General features: G+C 50.3%; 2 non-coding genes and 1 pseudogene across 2 annotated transcripts; all 3 read left to right on the forward strand.

Annotated features, from left to right (window-relative positions):
* Positions 1–5,967: 5,967 nt before the first annotated feature.
* On the forward strand, positions 5,968–7,911 carry LOC147079288 (small subunit ribosomal RNA). The gene has a single exon (XR_015071692.1). It is a non-coding gene; the product is annotated as a small subunit ribosomal RNA (ribosomal RNA).
* Positions 7,912–8,063: 152 nt separating this feature from the next.
* On the forward strand, positions 8,064–8,225 carry LOC147079289 (5.8S ribosomal RNA). The gene has a single exon (XR_015071664.1). It is a non-coding gene; the product is annotated as a 5.8S ribosomal RNA (ribosomal RNA).
* A 398-nt stretch (positions 8,226–8,623) lies between these two features.
* LOC147079290 (large subunit ribosomal RNA) lies at positions 8,624–11,734 on the forward strand (annotated as a pseudogene).
* The last annotated feature ends 5,766 nt before the right edge of the window (positions 11,735–17,500 follow it).

The raw sequence follows: 17,500 nt of genomic DNA on the forward strand, positions 1-17,500 counted from the left end.
TTAGGTTAGGTTAGGTTAGGTTAGGTCAGGTTAGGTTTATGTAATATTAGGTTGGGTTAAGTTGGCTAACGAACGTCGTCGACGAGAGCGCCGTTTAAAGCGAGACATCCGTCGTCGACGACGAGGTCGCTGCTTCGGCCGTCGACGACGGACGAGAGCGCCGCTTAAAGCGTGACACGGGCCCGCCTGGCCAGCTAAATCTGAGTCCCGCCGGCATCGTGCACTTCACACGTCCCACTCGTCGAAATGAAGACAATGAAATTTAATTATCTTACGATTACGTTCATGCCTTATGACGATATAATATTGATATTTCATAATAATATAATATGATGGATGTAAAAAAAAAAGATTTTTTTTTTATTTATTTAAATTAGCTTAGGTTAGGTTAGGTAAGGTTTATTTTAATTTTTTTTTTTTTTTTTTTTTTAATTCTTCGTTATATATATAATGTTAATAATATGATGGATGTAAAAAAAAAGATTTTTTTTTTTAATTTAAACTAGCTTAGGTTAGGTTAGGTAAGGTTAGGTTAGGTTAGGTTAGGTTAGGTTAGGTTAGGTTAGGTTAGGTTAGGTTTGGTTAGGTTAGGTTAGGTTAGGTTAGGTTAGGTCAGGTTAGGTTTATGTAAGGTTAGGTTGGGTTTAGTTGGCGAACGAACGTCGTCGACGAGAGCGCCGTTTAAAGCGAGACATCGCCGTTTCGGCCGTCGACGACGCACGAGAGGGCCGCTTAGAGCGCGACACGTGGCCCGCCTGGCGAGCTAAATCGTCGTGCATCGTGCACTTCACGTCCGACTCTCGCCGCGTTCGGCGGCGTGCGTATTATGACGATATTATGTTATCGACATGTCAACGGTATATGATATCTATCATAATAATATATGTTGGATGAAAAATAATGAAAAATTATTTTAACATCAAATTTTACCGCTAGAACTCGCCCTCGCGCTTTACTTACCTATTCCTATGTTGAACGTCGAAATGAAGACAATGAAATATTCTTTCAGGTGAGGCGTATCGGGCGCATTTAAAATGATCAGTGACACGCTCGTTGATCACGTTTATGCCCTATAACGATATGATATTGATATTTTTTTATGGTATTCATCATAATAATAAATGATGTATGAAAAAAAAAATTGGTTAGTTTAGGTTAGGTTAGGTCACGTTAGGTATGATTAGGTTAGGTTAGGTTAGTTTTTGTTTAGGATAGGTTAGGTTAGTTTTTGTTTAGGTTAGGTTTGTTTTTGTTTAGGTTAGTTTTTGCTTAGGTTAGGTTAGTTTTTGTTTAGGTTAGTTTAGGTTAGGTTAGGTTAGTTTAAGTTAGGTTAGGTTAGTTTTTGTTTAGGTTAGGTTAGGTTAGTTTTTGTTTAGGTAAGGTTAGGTAAGGTTAGATTAGGTAAGGTTAGGTTAGGTTTAGTTTAGGTTAGGTTGTGTTAGGTTAGGTAAGGTTATGTTAGGTTATGTTAGGTTAGGTTAGGTGAGGTGAGGTTAGGTCAGGTCAGCGAACGGACGTAGTCGACGAGAGCGCAGCTTTTAGCGAGACATGGGCCCTCCTGGCTAGCTAAATCTGCGTCCCTCCGGCATGTCAAGTAGACGATGCCGGCGGGACGCAGATTTAGCTAGCCAGGAGGGCCCATGGCTCGCTTAAAGCGGCGCTCTCGTCGACTACGTTCGATCGCTAACCTGACCTAACCTCACCTCACCTAACCTAACCTAACATAACCTAACATAACCTTACCTTACCTAACACAACCTAACCTAAACTAAACCTAACCTAACCTAACCTTACCTAATCTAACCTTACCTAACCTAACCTAAACAAAAACTAACCTAACCTAAACTAACCTAATCTAACCTAAACTAACCTAACCTAACCTAACCTAACCTAACCTAACCTAACCTAACCTAACCTAACATAATATTACCTAATTTTTTTTTTCATACATCATATCTTATCATGATGGAAAAAAAAATTAGAAATTTAAAAAAAAAAAATTAACCAAACAAATTACCAAAATATATATTCGCAATTCGCAATTCGAAATTTCAAATGAAAGATTAAACCCAAAGAGAATCGTCAATTTTGCCTTTTGTAGTGATATTTCGGTCACGCGGTCGGTAGTACGGCGCTTTATCAATGCTATGCTACATTTTGTTTGGCACTCTTGACGGTTTGCGAACGAAGTACGAGACCGCGGCTTAAAGCGAGACATGCATCGACGACGCACGAGAGCGCGACACGTGGCCCGCCTGGCGAGCTAAATCGTCGTGCATCGTGCACTTCACGTCCGCCTCTCGCCGGTTCGGCGGCGTGCGTATTATGACGATAATATGTTATCGATATATGATATCTATCATAATATTGTATGATGGATGAAAAAAAAATGTTTTTTTTTTTTCAATTTAAATTAGATAGGGTTTAGGTTAGATAAGGTTAGGTGAGGTTTATTTAAATTTTTTTTATTTCTGCTTTTATTGAATTCCTTGGTTTTTCGTACGAGGGTTATTACTTCACTATTACATTGTTCATATTTCATTTACATTATTAACAGTACGGCGCTTTATCAATACTATGCTACATTTTGTTTGGCACTCTTGACGGTTTGCGAACGAAGTACGAGACCGCGGCTTAAAGCGAGACATGCATCGACGACGCACGAGAGCGCGACACGTGGCCCGCCTGGCGAGCTAAATCGTCGTGCATCGTGCACTTCACGTCCGACTCTCGCCGGTTCGGCGGCGTGCGTATTATGACGATAATATGGTTAGGTTAGGTCAGGTTAGGTTTATGTAAGGTTAGGTTGGGTTAAGTTGGCGAACGAACGTCGTCGACGAGAGCGCCGTTTAAAGCGAGACATCCTTCGACGACGAGGTCGCTGCTTCGGCCGTCGACGACGGACGAGAGCGCCGCTTAAAGCGTGACACGGGCCCGCCTGGCCAGCTAAATCTGAGTCCCGCCGGCATCGTGCACTTCACACGTCCCACTCTCGCCGGTTCGTGCGTATTTAAACGACATTATATTATCGTTATGTCAATGGTATATTATACCTATCATAATAATGTATGATGAATGAAAAGAAATGAAAAATTATTTCAACATCAAATTATACCGCTAGAACTAGACAATGAAATTATCTTACGATTACGTTCATGCCTTATGACGATATAATATTGATATTTCATAATAATATAATATGATGGATGTAAAAAAAAAGATTTTTTTTTTTTTATTTTAATTAGCTTAGGTTAGGTTAGGTAAGGTTAGGTAAGGTTTATTTTAATTTTTTTTTTTTTTTTTTTTTTTTTTTTTTTAATTCTTCGTTATATATATATAATGTTAATAATATGATGGATGTAAAAAAAAAGATTTTTTTTTTTTTTATTTAAATTAGCTTAGGTTAGGTTAGGTAAGGTTAGGTTAGGTTAGGTTAGTTTTTGTGTTTGGGTTAGGTTAGGTTAGTTTAGGTTAGGTTAGGTCTGCGAACGAACGTCGTCGACGAGAGCGCCGTTTAAAGCGAGACATCGCCGTTTCGGCCGTCGACGACGCACGAGAGGGCCGCTTAGAGCGCGACACGTGGCCCGCCTGGCGAGCTTAATCGTCGTGCATCGTGCACTTCACGTCCGACTCTCGCCGCGTTCGGCGGCGTGCGTATTATGACGATATTATGTTATCGACATGTCAACGGTATATGATATCTATCATAATAATATATGTTGGATGAAAAATAATGAAAAATTATTTTAACATCAAATTTTACCGCTAGAACTCGCCCTCGCGCTTTACTTACCTATTCCTATGTTGAACGTCGAAATGAAGACAATGAAATATTCTTTCAGGTGAGGCGTATCGGGCGCATTTAAAATGATCAGTGACACGCTCGTTGATCACGTTTATGCCCTATAACGATATGATATTGATATTTTTTTATGGTATTCATCATAATAATAAATGATGTATGAAAAAAAAAATTGGTTAGTTTAGGTTAGGTTAGGTCACGTTAGGTATGATTAGGTTAGGTTAGGTTAGTTTTTGTTTAGGATAGGTTAGGTTAGTTTTTGTTTAGGTTAGGTTTGTTTTTGTTTAGGTTAGTTTTTGCTTAGGTTAGGTTAGTTTTTGTTTAGGTTAGTTTAGGTTAGGTTAGGTTAGTTTAAGTTAGGTTAGGTTAGTTTTTGTTTAGGTTAGGTTAGGTTAGTTTTTGTTTAGGTAAGGTTAGGTAAGGTTAGATTAGGTAAGGTTAGGTTAGGTTTAGTTTAGGTTAGGTTGTGTTAGGTTAGGTAAGGTTATGTTAGGTTAGGTTAGGTGAGGTGAGGTTAGGTCAGGTCAGCGAACGGACGTAGTCGACGAGAGCGCAGCTTTTAGCGAGACATGGGCCCTCCTGGCTAGCTAAATCTGCGTCCCTCCGGCATGTCAAGTAGACGATGCCGGCGGGACGCAGATTTAGCTAGCCAGGAGGGCCCATGGCTCGCTTAAAGCGGCGCTCTCGTCGACTACGTTCTTTCGCTAACCTGACCTAACCTCACCTCACCTAACCTAACCTAACATAACCTAACATAACCTTACCTTACCTAACACAACCTAACCTAAGCTAAACCTAACCTAACCTTACCTAATCTAACCTTACCTAACCTAACCTAAACAAAAACTAACCTAACCTCAACTAACCTAATCTAACCTAAACTAACCTAACCTAACCTAACCTAACCTAACCTAACATAATATAACCTAATTTTTTTTTTCATACATCATATCTTATCATGATGGAAAAAAAAATTAGAAATTTAAAAAAAAAAATTTAACCAAACAAATTACCAAAATATATATTCGCAATTCGCAATTTGAAATTTCAAATGAAAGATTAAACCTAAAGAGAATCGTCAATTTCGCCTTTTGTAGTGATATTTCGGTCACGCGGTCGGTAGTGCGGCGCTTTATCAATGCTATGCTACATTTTGTTTGGCACTCTTGACGGTTTGCGAACGAAGTACGAGACCGAGACGAGACCGTACGAGACGAAGTACGAGACCGCGTCCGCCTGGCAAGCTATATTTGCGTCGTATCGGCATTTCAGCCCACCCTCGACCGTTCGGTGGCGAGCGTAATATAACGTTCTCATAATGATATTTATTTCAATGGTTTTATATCATTCATAATGATGGATGAAAAAAAAAAAAAAAAAAAAAAAAAATTGAAATTAAAAAAAAAAAATTATCCAAATTACCAAAATATATATTCGCAATTCGCAATTCGAAATTTCAAATGAAAGATTAAACCTAAAGAGAATCGTCACCTTCGCCTTTTGTAGTGTTATTTCGGTTACGCGGCCGGTAGTGCGCCGCGTTTACACTATAATGTGTGAGGGAAAATGTACGCAGGAGAGAACTGTACGATAAAATAATGGCGACGGATTATTGCGCTACCCAACATTGCCGTGTCCGTATTCGTTGTTGTTGTCGTCTGGGTCTCTCCCCTCATCCATCGTATGTATAGCAGTGGGTTGTCGTCTTTGACAAGACTTCCTTCACGGCGTTCGCAAACTGCGGCGGCCATTCGGCCGCGTCGGCGGTACATTTGCGAGACGAGACACTCACCCGGCGTGCGATTATATTTCGTCGCCGCGGCCTATGCGATCGCATCACTCTGGAGTTCCGCGCTAGCAGAATCATCCTGTCGAGTGACGGCGGACGGCGTTTCAGCCTCCGTCGCTCCGTTTACCGCGCCGACGGCGTGCGTTTTCGGTGTGCACGTTTTACGATGGGAAATTGAGAAACGCGGAGCACGATCTCGTGCTCTGTGCGTATGTATGCATACAATCCGTTGTATCTCGTGCGTCGGCACGTTAAAAATCGAAAGAGAGAGCCAGCGTCGCCCGCCGGGTGACTCCGGTGCGCGTTCGCGTGTGACGTGTGGATCGCGGGTGTCGGCGCGCCCAGTGCGCGCGCGCCCGCGGCCTCGCAGAGCAGCTCCCTGGTTGATCCTGCCAGTAATCATATGCTTGTCTCAAAGACTAAGCCATGCAAGTCTCAGTATGAGCCTAATTAAGGTGAAACCGCGAATGGCTCAATATATCAGTTTTGGTTCCTTAGATCGTACACAGTTACTTGGATAACTGTGGCAATTCTAGAGCTAATACATGCAAACGTAATTCTGAACGGGAACGTGAGGAATGCTTTTATTAGATCAAAAACCAATCGGCGGTCGGCGCTCGCGTCGTCCGTCGCTCTTCGAGATGACTCTAGATAACTTTGAGCTGATCGCACGGTCTAGCACCGGCGACGCATCTTTCAAATGTCTGCCTTATCAACTGTCGATGGTAGTTTATGCGACTACCATGGTTGTCACGGGTAACGGGGAATCAGGGTTCGATTCCGGAGAGGGAGCCTGAGAAACGGCTACCACATCCACGGAAGGCAGCAGGCGCGCAAATTACCCACTCCCGGCACGGGGAGGTAGTGACGAAAAATAACGATACGGGACTCGTCCGAGGCCTCGTGATCGGAATGATTACACTTTAAATCCTTTAACGAGGATCCATTGGAGGGCAAGTCTGGTGCCAGCAGCCGCGGTAATTCCAGCTCCAATAGCATATACTAAAGTTGTTGCGGTTAAAAAGCTCGTAGTTGAAATTGTGTCCTGCGGTGTCGGTCTACCGACTGCGGTACGACAGGCACGTCTGCGGGGCTTCTCGCCGGTGCGTCCTTCGCCATCCGGCGTCGGTCGGCCGCAAGGTCGGCCGTTCGCCGAGGCGGGCCGTCGCGGCTGTTTACTTTGAACAAATTAGAGTGCTCAAAGCGGGCTAAGTTTTGCCTGAATATTGTACGCATGGAATAATAGAATAGGACCTCGGTTCTGTTTTGTTGGCTTTCTGATACCAGAGGTAATGATTAATAGGGACAACTGGGGGCATTCGTATTGCGACGTTAGAGGTGAAATTCTTGGATCGTCGCAAGACGGACTAAAGCGAAAGCATTTGCCAAAGGTGTTTTCATTAATCAAGAACGAAAGTTAGAGGTTCGAAGGCGATTAGATACCGCTGTAGTTCTAACCATAAATGATGCCAGCCAGCGATCCGCCGAAGTTTCATTATTTTAACCCGGTGGGCAGCTCCCGGGAAACCAAAGCTTTCGGGCTCCGGGGGGAGTATGGTTGCAAAGCTGAAACTTAAAGGAATTGACGGAAGGGCACCACCAGGAGTGGAGCCTGCGGCTTAATTCGACTCAACACGGGAAAACTCACCAGGCCCGGACACTGGAAGGATTGACGGATTAACAGCTCTTTCTCGATTCGGTGGGTGGTGGTGCATGGCCGCTCTTAGTTGGTGGAGCGATTTGTCAGGTTAATTCCGGTAACGAACGTAACTCTAGCCTATTAAATAGACGTACAACCGGTATCACGAGGGTCCGCGCGCGTCCGTGTCCTTTGGCGTTCTGCGTCGGAGGCGCGGGCGCGTCGCGGTCTTCACTACCGGCGTACAATGAAAATCTTCTTAGAGGGACCGGCGGTATATATAGCCGCACGAGATTGAGCAATAGCAGGTCTGTGATGCCCTTAGATGTCCTGGGCCGCACGCGCGCTACACTGAAGGGATCAGCGTGTCCTCCTTGGCTTAACGGCCCGGGTAACCCGATGAAACCCCTTCGTGATAGGGATTGGGGTTTGCAATTCTCCCCCATGAACGAGGAATTCCTAGTAAAAGCGAGTCACCAGCTCGCGTTGATTGCGTCCCTGCCCTTTGTACACACCGCCCGTCGCTACTACCGATGGATGATTTGGTGAGGTCTTCGGACTGGCGCGCGGAAGCTCCTCGTGGGCCTCTGACGCGCCGGAAAGTTTGACCGAATTTGATCATTTAGAGGAAGTAAAAGTCGTAACAAGGTTTCCGTAGGTGAACCTGCGGAAGGATCATTTCCTGTGCGAAACGAACATGTGCGCGTGTACGCGTAACGTGTAATTTTTTTTTTTTATATAAATTTATTTTGCACATCTCGCATGTGCATTATGAAATATATAATATGCCGAAAACGAAACAATATAACAACAACAATATGTAATCACTAGATTACCCTGAACGGCGGATCACTCGGCTCGTGGGTCGATGAAGAACGCAGCTAAATGCGCGTCAGAGTGTGAACTGCAGGACACATGAGCATCGACATTTCGAACGCACATTGCGGTCCGAGCAAGACGTAGTTTGTCGACGGACCACTCCTGTTTGAGGGTCGCGTACACCAGAAACACCAGACTGCGAACGGTCATATAACACACACACACACACTTGTGTGTGTGTGTGTGTGTGGCTGTTCGCGAGCAGTTGCCGGCGTCGCCAGGTCGGCGGGGGGGGGGGATAGGTCGCGTGCACACGCACGCCTCCGCCACCCACCCGTCCTTCCGGGCGTCCGGTCAAATATTTATCGACGCCTGTTGTCGGGCGCGCCCTGTGCGAATGTAGCGCCTCAGTGCGCTCGCATCGGGCGCTCGCTTCGCGCGCACGCACTGGAACGTGGCGTGAGCGCGGTGACTTGCAAAAGCCGCTGCGCACACACGCACACAACCCGTAAAAGGCGTCGCCGCGCGTGAGTCTGAGCGCTCGCATGCGTCATTTTGCACGCAAACTGTTTGTCGACCTCAAATCAGGAGAGATCACCCGCCGAACTTAAGCATATCAGTAAGCGGAGGAAAAGAAACTAACGAGGATTCCCCGAGTAGCGGCGAGCGAAACGGGAAGAGCCCAGCGCTGAATCCTGCGGCCCCGGCGGGCCGCCGGGAAATGTAGCGTTCGGGAGGAGAATTATACATACACGCGCGGTCATTAGTCACGGCTGCCAGTCCAAGTTCATCTTGAACGGGGCCGTTTACCCGTAGAGGGTGCCAGGCCCGTGGTGACGGTAGCCGGCCGCGACGGTCTCTCTCCCCAGAGTCGGGTTGCTTGAGAGTGCAGCCCTAAGCGGGTGGTAGACTCCATCTAAGGCTAAATACTACCACGAGACCGATAGCGAACAAGTACCGTGAGGGAAAGTTGAAAAGAACTTTGAAGAGAGAGTTCAAGAGTACGTGAAACCGTTCAGGGGTAAACCTGTGGAACTCAAACGAGCGAACGGGGAGATTCATCGCTCTTCCGCCGGGGTCCGCGTCTCGCCGCTCACCCTCTGCCGACGCGCCTTCGCGGGTGCGCCGGCAGGGGGGGGCGCGGGTTCGCCGACGGGCCCCCGGAGTGCGTGCACTTCTCCCTCAGTATAACACCGCGACCCGTCGCGCTGCGGTCGAATGCGCCGTGCGGTTGTCCCGTCCCTCGACGAGGGGCGGAGCCGCGGCGTCCACGGCCGCCGCACGCGACGGTAGAGAACGAGGTTCGCGTCCGCCCGGCTTCGGCCGGTCGTCCGTCGCGCCGCAGCGGCGACCTTCGTGCGGCCCCCGGCGCCTCGTGCGCCGCGGGTGTCGCGCGTCGGCCGTCGTGGTTAGCGGCGCGCTCTCGGACGGGACGCGTCCCGGTCGGCGGTGGGTTTGTTTTGGGCACTCACAGGACCCGTCTTGAAACACGGACCAAGGAGTCTAGCATGTGCGCGAGTCATTGGGATTTTTTTACACTAAACCCAGAGGCGCAATGAAAGTGAAAGGCGCGGCCTCGGTCGCGCCGGAGGGAAGATGCGCGGACCGTTTCCGCGGTCCCGCCGCATTCCCGAGGCGTTTCGAAAAAGCCACCGTTGTTATTATCGAGACGCACTGAGAGCGTACACGCTGGGACCCGAAAGATGGTGAACTATGCCTGGTCAGGTCGAAGTCAGGGGAAACCCTGATGGAGGACCGAAGCGATTCTGACGTGCAAATCGATCGTCGGAACTGGGTATAGGGGCGAAAGACTAATCGAACTATCTAATAGCTGGTTCCATCCGAAGTTTCCCTCAGGATAGCTGGCGCTCGAGAAATATGTTCGCGCCCCTCGCGGGCGCGCTACATTCACACAGTCTCATCCGGTAAAGCGAATGATTAGAGGCATTGGGGCCGAAACGGCCTCAACCTATTCTCAAACTTTAAATGGGTGAGATCTCCGTCTTGCTCGAAGATGAAGTCGGAGCTCGGATGGGAGTGCCAAGTGGGCCAATTTTGGTAAGCAGAACTGGCGCTGTGGGATGAACCAAACGTCGAGTTAAGGCGCCCAATGAACGCTCATCGGAAACCATAAAAGGCGTTGGTCGCTCAGGACAGCAGGACGGTGGCCATGGAAGTCGGAATCCGCTAAGGAGTGTGTAACAACTCACCTGCCGAAGCAACCAGCCCTGAAAATGGATGGCGCTGTAGCGTTCAGCCTATACTCGACCGTCGCAGGCAGGCGGGGCGCACCCGCCTCACGGCGGGGGCGTCTTGAAGCCGCGACGAGTAGGATGGCCGCGGCGGTGTGCGCAGAAGGGTCTGGGCGTGAGCCCGCCTGGAGCCTCCGTCGGCGCAGATCTTGGTGGTAGTAGCAAATACTCAAGCGAGGTCCTTGAGGGCTGATGTGGAGAAGGGTTTCGCGTTAACAGCCGTTGCACGCGAGTTAGTCGATCCTAAGCCCTAGGAGAAATCCGATGTTGATGATGGTGTAAAGTTCTATATATATTGTATATAAAATAACACCCGTCGGGCGAAAGGGAATCCGGTTGCAGTTCCGGAACCCGGCTGCGGAACCGTCTTAAAAATCGTTCCCTCGCAAGAGAGTTCGTCGGGGTAACCCAAAATGGCCTGAAGACGCCGACGGGAGGTCCGGAGAGAGTTATCTTTTCTGCCTGAGCGTTCGTTGCGCCCTGGAATCCTATAGCGGGGAGATAGGGCTCGGGACGCGAAGAGCATCGCCGATGCGGCGGTGTCCGGATCGGCCCCTCGGACCTTGAAAATTCAGGTGAGGGATACGCGGAGATGTCGCGCCGGCTCGTACCCATATCCGCAGCAGGTCTCCAAGGTGAAGAGCCTCTAGCCGATAGAATAATGTAGGTAAGGGAAGTCGGCAAGTTGGATCCGTAACTTCGGGATAAGGATTGGCTCTGAGGGCCGTGGCGTGCCGGGCCTGGTCGGGAAGAGGGCATCGGCCGAGACGTGGAAGCCGGGCGGGTGTTGCCGCGCGGGGTGCGGGCGCAAGCTCGCGCCCTCGCGGCGCTCCGTCTCCCGGCGCCTCGCCTTGGCCTCCCCTCGGATCGTCCTCGCTGTGTGGTGCCGGCGTGTTCGCGCGCGCTCGGTCGCCTGTACGGCCGCCGGACGACGGTCAACTCAGAACTGGCACGGACAAGGGGAATCCGACTGTCTAATTAAAACAAAGCATTGCGATGGCCCTCGCGGGTGTTGACGCAATGTGATTTCTGCCCAGTGCTCTGAATGTCAACGTGAAGAAATTCAAGCAAGCGCGGGTAAACGGCGGGAGTAACTATGACTCTCTTAAGGTAGCCAAATGCCTCGTCATCTAATTAGTGACGCGCATGAATGGATTAACGAGATTCCCACTGTCCCTATCTACTTAGTCCGGCCCTGGATTTACCAGCGCCAAGTCACGTTCACGTCGCGCTCCTGCTAATTCTTGCCTTAAAAATCGAAAAGTGCTGCGATTTTCAAAAAAAAAAGGTTCTATCGCTGCGGAATCTGATTCCCCACCCGTGGATACAAAGTTTTCCGAGAGACCATTCCGGAAAACTGAGTAATCAAGGAAAAACTACTAAAAATCAGTTTTTTGATAAATCATCGCGACAAAGTGTTTACTAAAATTCCTAAAGTGCATGCTTACCGAGCGGGAGTGTGCCGGCTACCGTTTCGCAAAAAAATATTTTCGGAAAACCCAAGGGTTTCCGAGAAAAGTGCAAAAAACTAACATTACGGCAAATAATTAACTGTGCGGCCCCCCCCCAAGGGAAGTGACTTAAAAAACTACCAAGTGACGGCTTCTGTGTGCTGAACAGTGTGGTGTTGTTTGAGCAGAATCGGTCAAAGGACTTGGATTTGCGGGCCAAAAAACCCAATCTCCATAGTGAATTTCCGGATTACATCAGCCAAACACGTGGCTGGAAAAAACCGTTGACTCAATCACGCGACAGACCGGCGCCAGCCGATTACCTACCTACCGTGGAAGCTTCTAGAAGGTTCCAGAAGCTTCTGGAAGGAATCGAACGAGGCGACAAAGTGCACATCGCTGTGGTCAATTGACGTCACAACGAACATTGTGCATACTATAGGGACCGTATCCAAAATTCGGCACGGTGCACATCACTGAAACAGCAGTGCACACTGTGCACATCACTGTGACCCGCACCACCTACCAACCGCCCCCCCTACCCACCACCCCCCTACCTACCCCCCCCCACCCCACCCCCCCCCCCACCCCCCCCCCCATTTTTTTTTTTTTTTTTTTTTTTTTTTTTTTTTTTTTTTTTTTTTTTTTTTTTTTTTTTTTTTTTTTTTTTTTTTTTTTTTTTTTTTTTTTTTTTTTTTTTTTTTTTTTTTTTTTTTTACAAAAATAAAAAATAAAATAAAACTTAAAGAAGAATAAAAACAGAGGGAACACAAGAAAAGCACCTAAAATGGGTGACCCGAAGGGCGCTCCGCCCGAGCATCTGAGCGGTCGCATTTGGGATGCGTCTTGTTCCTCGGACGAGTCCGAGACTGAGCTTTCAAAAAAAGCCTCTAAAAACAAAAGCAAGGGGCGTACTATACCCAAAGTGATACTAACGTCTGTGGAGACCGAGCACGCGACCACCAGTGCTGCCAACGCCAAAAGCGTTGCACGAGCTGCTGCTGCAGCAGCGGCCAAAACTAAACATGAGGCTAAACACCAATCAAAAAATGATGAAGCCAAAGAGGAAAGGAACGAGCTGCGCTCACAGCTCAAACGTGAGGCTAAAGCAGCCAAAAAAGCTGCAGAAGAAAAATCTGCCCCGGGGCCACAGGTCAACGACAATGAACCTACCCCTAAGAACAAGAGGAACGATGCAAAGAACTCCTCGCGCAACGAGCCTGCAAACCCTGAAGTCTCCAACGAGAACAACACGCCCAGACGTGGGACCAGGCGGCGGGACAAACCTGAGCCGGCCGAGAACCCGATTACTGAGTCACAGCACGGCGCCGCCAGAATCTCGGCCACTATTGACCATGTCATGCAGATTATCAAAAAGGACAACAGGATGCCTAATACCCTAATTGAGGCCGTCCAGAGGGAGCTCAACAAAGTAACCGAAGAGGCATGGGCGCTCGCCATCCAGCTGGAGGCTGACAAGGCTGTCCTCAAGGATCGCGCTGCCTTTCAAAAGACCATTGAGGCTGCAGTCGAACAACGCGAAGACACAGCCAACAACCACACCTGGAGTGATGTTGCCCGACGAGGAACCAGAGGCGGCGCCAGGCAGGCCCCCCTTGAGGATTACCCGGCAATTCTGCCGACCACAGCGGCCAGACCGGGCGTCTTCTTCTTCCCGACAGGGGAGTCGAAGAAGTCCGAGGACACCCGGAAGACGGTCAAAACCCTAATCGTGCCAAAGGACCTCAATGTCCAGATCACTGGCCTTAGAATGGTGCGAGGAGGCGGGGTTATAATACACCCCAAAACTGACGCTGAGGCCAAGCGTCTTGCTACCGCCCCTGGCATCAGGGAGGCCGGTCTGCGGGCTGAGGTTGCTGGGAAACGGCTCCCCCGAATAATAGTATTCAATGTCCCGGTGGCCACCAACGAGGCCATGATAAAAGAAGCAATCGAGACAAACACAAGGGAACACACAGGCCTCACTGAGGAAGAATACCGCCAAGTGAAAATGAGCCACAGAGCTGGCCCCAGAGTTGGCAGGTGCCACATGGTGCTGTCAGTACCGGCAAGGGTCAGAGAGGCACTTGTCAGCGATGGCCGGCTATACATGGACTGGGAGTCGTTTCCAGTGAAAGACTTCTGCGGAGTCGTCAAATGCACAAGATGCCACCTATACGGCCACATGGCCAAAAACTGCTCCTCGGAACATGTTACGTGCGGCCACTGCACCGAGACGGGCCACGATAAGGCCGACTGCCCGAACTCCAGAGCCCCCGGGAAATGCCCGGCCTGTGCCAGGCACAAGAAGCCTCATCAACACGCGGCAACGGACCCTGACTGCCCGGCGCGTCTGTATGCTGTGGCGCAGGAGCGCAGCCGAACGGATTACTCGGTAAAATGATCCGCTTCGGTCAACTTAACGTGGGGAAGGGGAGAGCTACGACGGCGGAACTGACCAGGGTGATGCGGGAAATGGAGCTCGACGTCGCACTGGTGCAGGAGCCTTACCCCATGGGCACCAACAGGGGTTTCAGCGGGGGACAGGTGCTGCACCACGGACCAGGCTCCATGGCCTGCATCTTCATTGCGAACCCCGCACTAGTGGCACTGCGCCTCTCCCACCTGTCGAGCGAGCTCTTTGCTGTGGCGGAGATCTCTGACCGATCGGGGGACTCCGTCGTGGTGGTCTCTTCGTACTTTAAATTTAATCAGAGCACCTTGAAGTGCGTCGAGCAGCTCGAAAAAATCCTGCTCGCATGCAGTGGCAAGCGAGTACTGGTGGGCGCGGATGTCAACATACAATCGTGGCTCTGGTCCCCCGACGGGCCCAGGCCGCGCGATGACCCAGCGCCCCTCGAGGAACTCATGGCGACATGTGATCTCTCGGTCGTAAACGACCCAAAAGGTCTGGCCACATTTGCTACAAAAAACGGGGAATCATACATAGACATCACCCTGATATCAACAGGCGCCCTGCATTGCGTCGTGGACTGGAAGGTCCACGAGGACGCATCAGACAGCGACCACCGACTGATCACTTTTGCCTATACGACCAAGAGGGGTGGCGTGCCACTCGCACTGAACAAAGGCGAGTCTCTGCCGAAGCGCTTCAAGAAGGTCACAAACTGGGAGCGATTTGACCGCGAATTTAATGAGGGTCTCGACAAGATGGCCAGATGCCCTCCCCCTGCGGATGCACATGCCGCAGCGGAGGACCTGACACGCCTCGTGGTGAGGACGGCAGAGAGTGCCATCGGAAGGTCAACCCAAAAGCCGCCGGACCTTGCTCCCTGGTGGACACCCAGGCTTACTAAACTGAGGGACTTAATGAGAAAGGCCAGAAGGGCCTTACAAGCGACTCGCAAAAAACAAAAGGATACCTTGCCGACGGACCATCCGTTGGCAACCGAGTACAAAGCCGCCAGGATCAAGCTGAAAAAAGTAATCAACCAAACCAAAAAAAAGCACTGGAGAGAATTTGTCACCCAAATGGGTGGACATGACCCGTGGGGGCCCCCCTTCCGCGTGATGAAGCTGAGCTCTCGGCCCAGCGGAATCAGGACGGCGGTGCGGCGCCCCGACGGATCGTTCACCAGCGGTTACGAAGAGTCCGCCACCGTCCTGTTGGATGCTCTTGTCCCGCAGGACGACGAGTCGCTCGACATTGACGACGACCGCTTTCAGCAGCTTCGCGTCCACGCGCTGCTCCCACTGAACACTCCGCGATCCGCCGCCGCTACCATGCCAGAATTAGGAATCTTGTTCGCGTGCCTCCCGACACGCAAAGCCCCGGGGCTTGACTGCATAGACAGCACAATAGCTAGAAGGGCGTGGTCTCTTGCTTCACACGAGATCACGCAACTCTACATAGACTGCATGAGTAGCGGCATATTTCCTGATTGCTGGAAGAAGGGTCACCTCACGGTGATCCCGAAGGCCGGCAATCGCCCTCCTTGCGACCCGAAAGCGTACAGACCGCTGACGCTCCTTCCCGTCTTCGGGAAGGTTCTTGAAAGATTGATTAACAGCAGGATTGAGTCCCACCTGTCGGAAAACTGTCCAATCTCGCGGAGACAATTTGGGTTCAGACCCGGAAAGTCCACTGAGGACGCGATACGCTTTGTACTCGACTCTGTGGAGAACTCTGGCAAGAACCTCGTTGCCGGGATTTTTCTCGACATCGCGGGCGCGTTTGATAACGCGTGGTGGCCCCTGGTACTGGCAAAGCTTCGGCTGAGACAGATCCCTGGGGACCTTTTTGCCCTGGTTCAAAGCTACTTCAGTAATAGGGAGATAACCTATGACTCCGGCCCCGGACTCATACGCAGGAGGACCACCATGGGATGCCCCCAGGGCTCTGTCCTGGGTCCCCTACTGTGGAACATCCTGTTTGACGACGTTCTGTCGCTGCCGCTGCCCCCGGGCTGCACCCTCGTTGCGTACGCCGACGACTTGCTCCTGCTCGTTGAGGCCTCGTCTCGGGCGGGACTCGAGGGCGTAGCCACGGATGCCTTGGGCAAAATTCTCAAATGGGGATTACTGAATAGGCTTACCTTTGCCCCGAGCAAAACGGAGGCTGTCCTCCTCAAGGGCAGCTCCCGGGTAAACATTATTAAACGGCCACCCCGGGTAGTTTTTGGCCAAACCCCAGTGCGTTTCTCGGAGAGCGTAACGTACCTGGGTGTAATTCTTGATAGTAGGCTGTCTTTCGTTAAACATGCCAAGACGGCCGTCTCCAAGGCCGGTCTGGCCTTTCAGAAGATGGCCCGAATGGCGGGCAGCAATTGGGGACTAAAACCTAGAGCCCTTAAGGTTGCATATGGCGCAATTTTCATGGGAATAGCCGGTTACGCCTCCAGCGTCTGGCATTCCCGAGTAAACTCATTAAGCTTAGTCAAACGCGAACTACTGAGCGGTCAGCGACTTGCGCTGATCTCACTCACAAAGGCCTATCGTACAACTTCCACAGACGCGCTTGCCGTGCTCGCGGGGGTGCTGCCCCTCGATCTGCACGTCCAAGTGAGAGGATCGATTACCCTCCTCCTGAGGGGAATCAACACTACACTCGCCGGCGTTCAATTGACGCCGCCACAGAGATCCGAGGACGTTCCTTACAGGGTGACTGTAAGCAAGCTGGTCTACAAGACCGCATTTGCGGCATGGCAGACGAGGTGGACGGCTTCCTCCAAGGGACGGCACACATTTCGATTTTTTCCAGACGTATTCTGCAGGCACCAAACGAGAAGACTTCAACCTTCTCACTGGACGAGCCAGTTCCTAACCGGCCATGGCAATTTCGCCGCCAGGCTCCACGAGCTTGGCTTGATAGTAGATGGGCCGGGATGCACCTGTGGGCATGACCACCAAGACGTTGAACACGTCCTATGGGACTGCCCGCTTATGGCACCCGAACGAGCGGAGTTGTTAGCCAGGGTCCGTCCTCACACGGGCCCAATTGGCCACGCGGACTTGATTTCAACCGAGGCCAACTTTGCGGCATTTGAAAAATTTGCAGCGTCATATGGGGAGCGGGATAGTCCCGACTCCTCCGTAGATTCCAATTCGAGCCATGAAATTCAGTATACGGGTACACAGGGCGCTTAACGCTAAGGCACAGCAGGGCTGGGCCAAACTTCTTTCTATACTAGATTCTGTAAGCACCTAGGTGCATGGTTGTAACATAATCAGTCCCGTGCAGCTCCGCATCGGGACGAACTGAGCATTTAAAATCACTTCTTTCAGACA

This window comes from Rhyacophila brunnea, unplaced genomic scaffold (assembly GCF_057557595.1).
Source record: "Rhyacophila brunnea isolate RB1 unplaced genomic scaffold, BYU_Rbru_1.0 scaffold_10, whole genome shotgun sequence".
In the NCBI taxonomy this organism is placed as follows: Eukaryota; Metazoa; Arthropoda; class Insecta; order Trichoptera; family Rhyacophilidae; genus Rhyacophila; species Rhyacophila brunnea.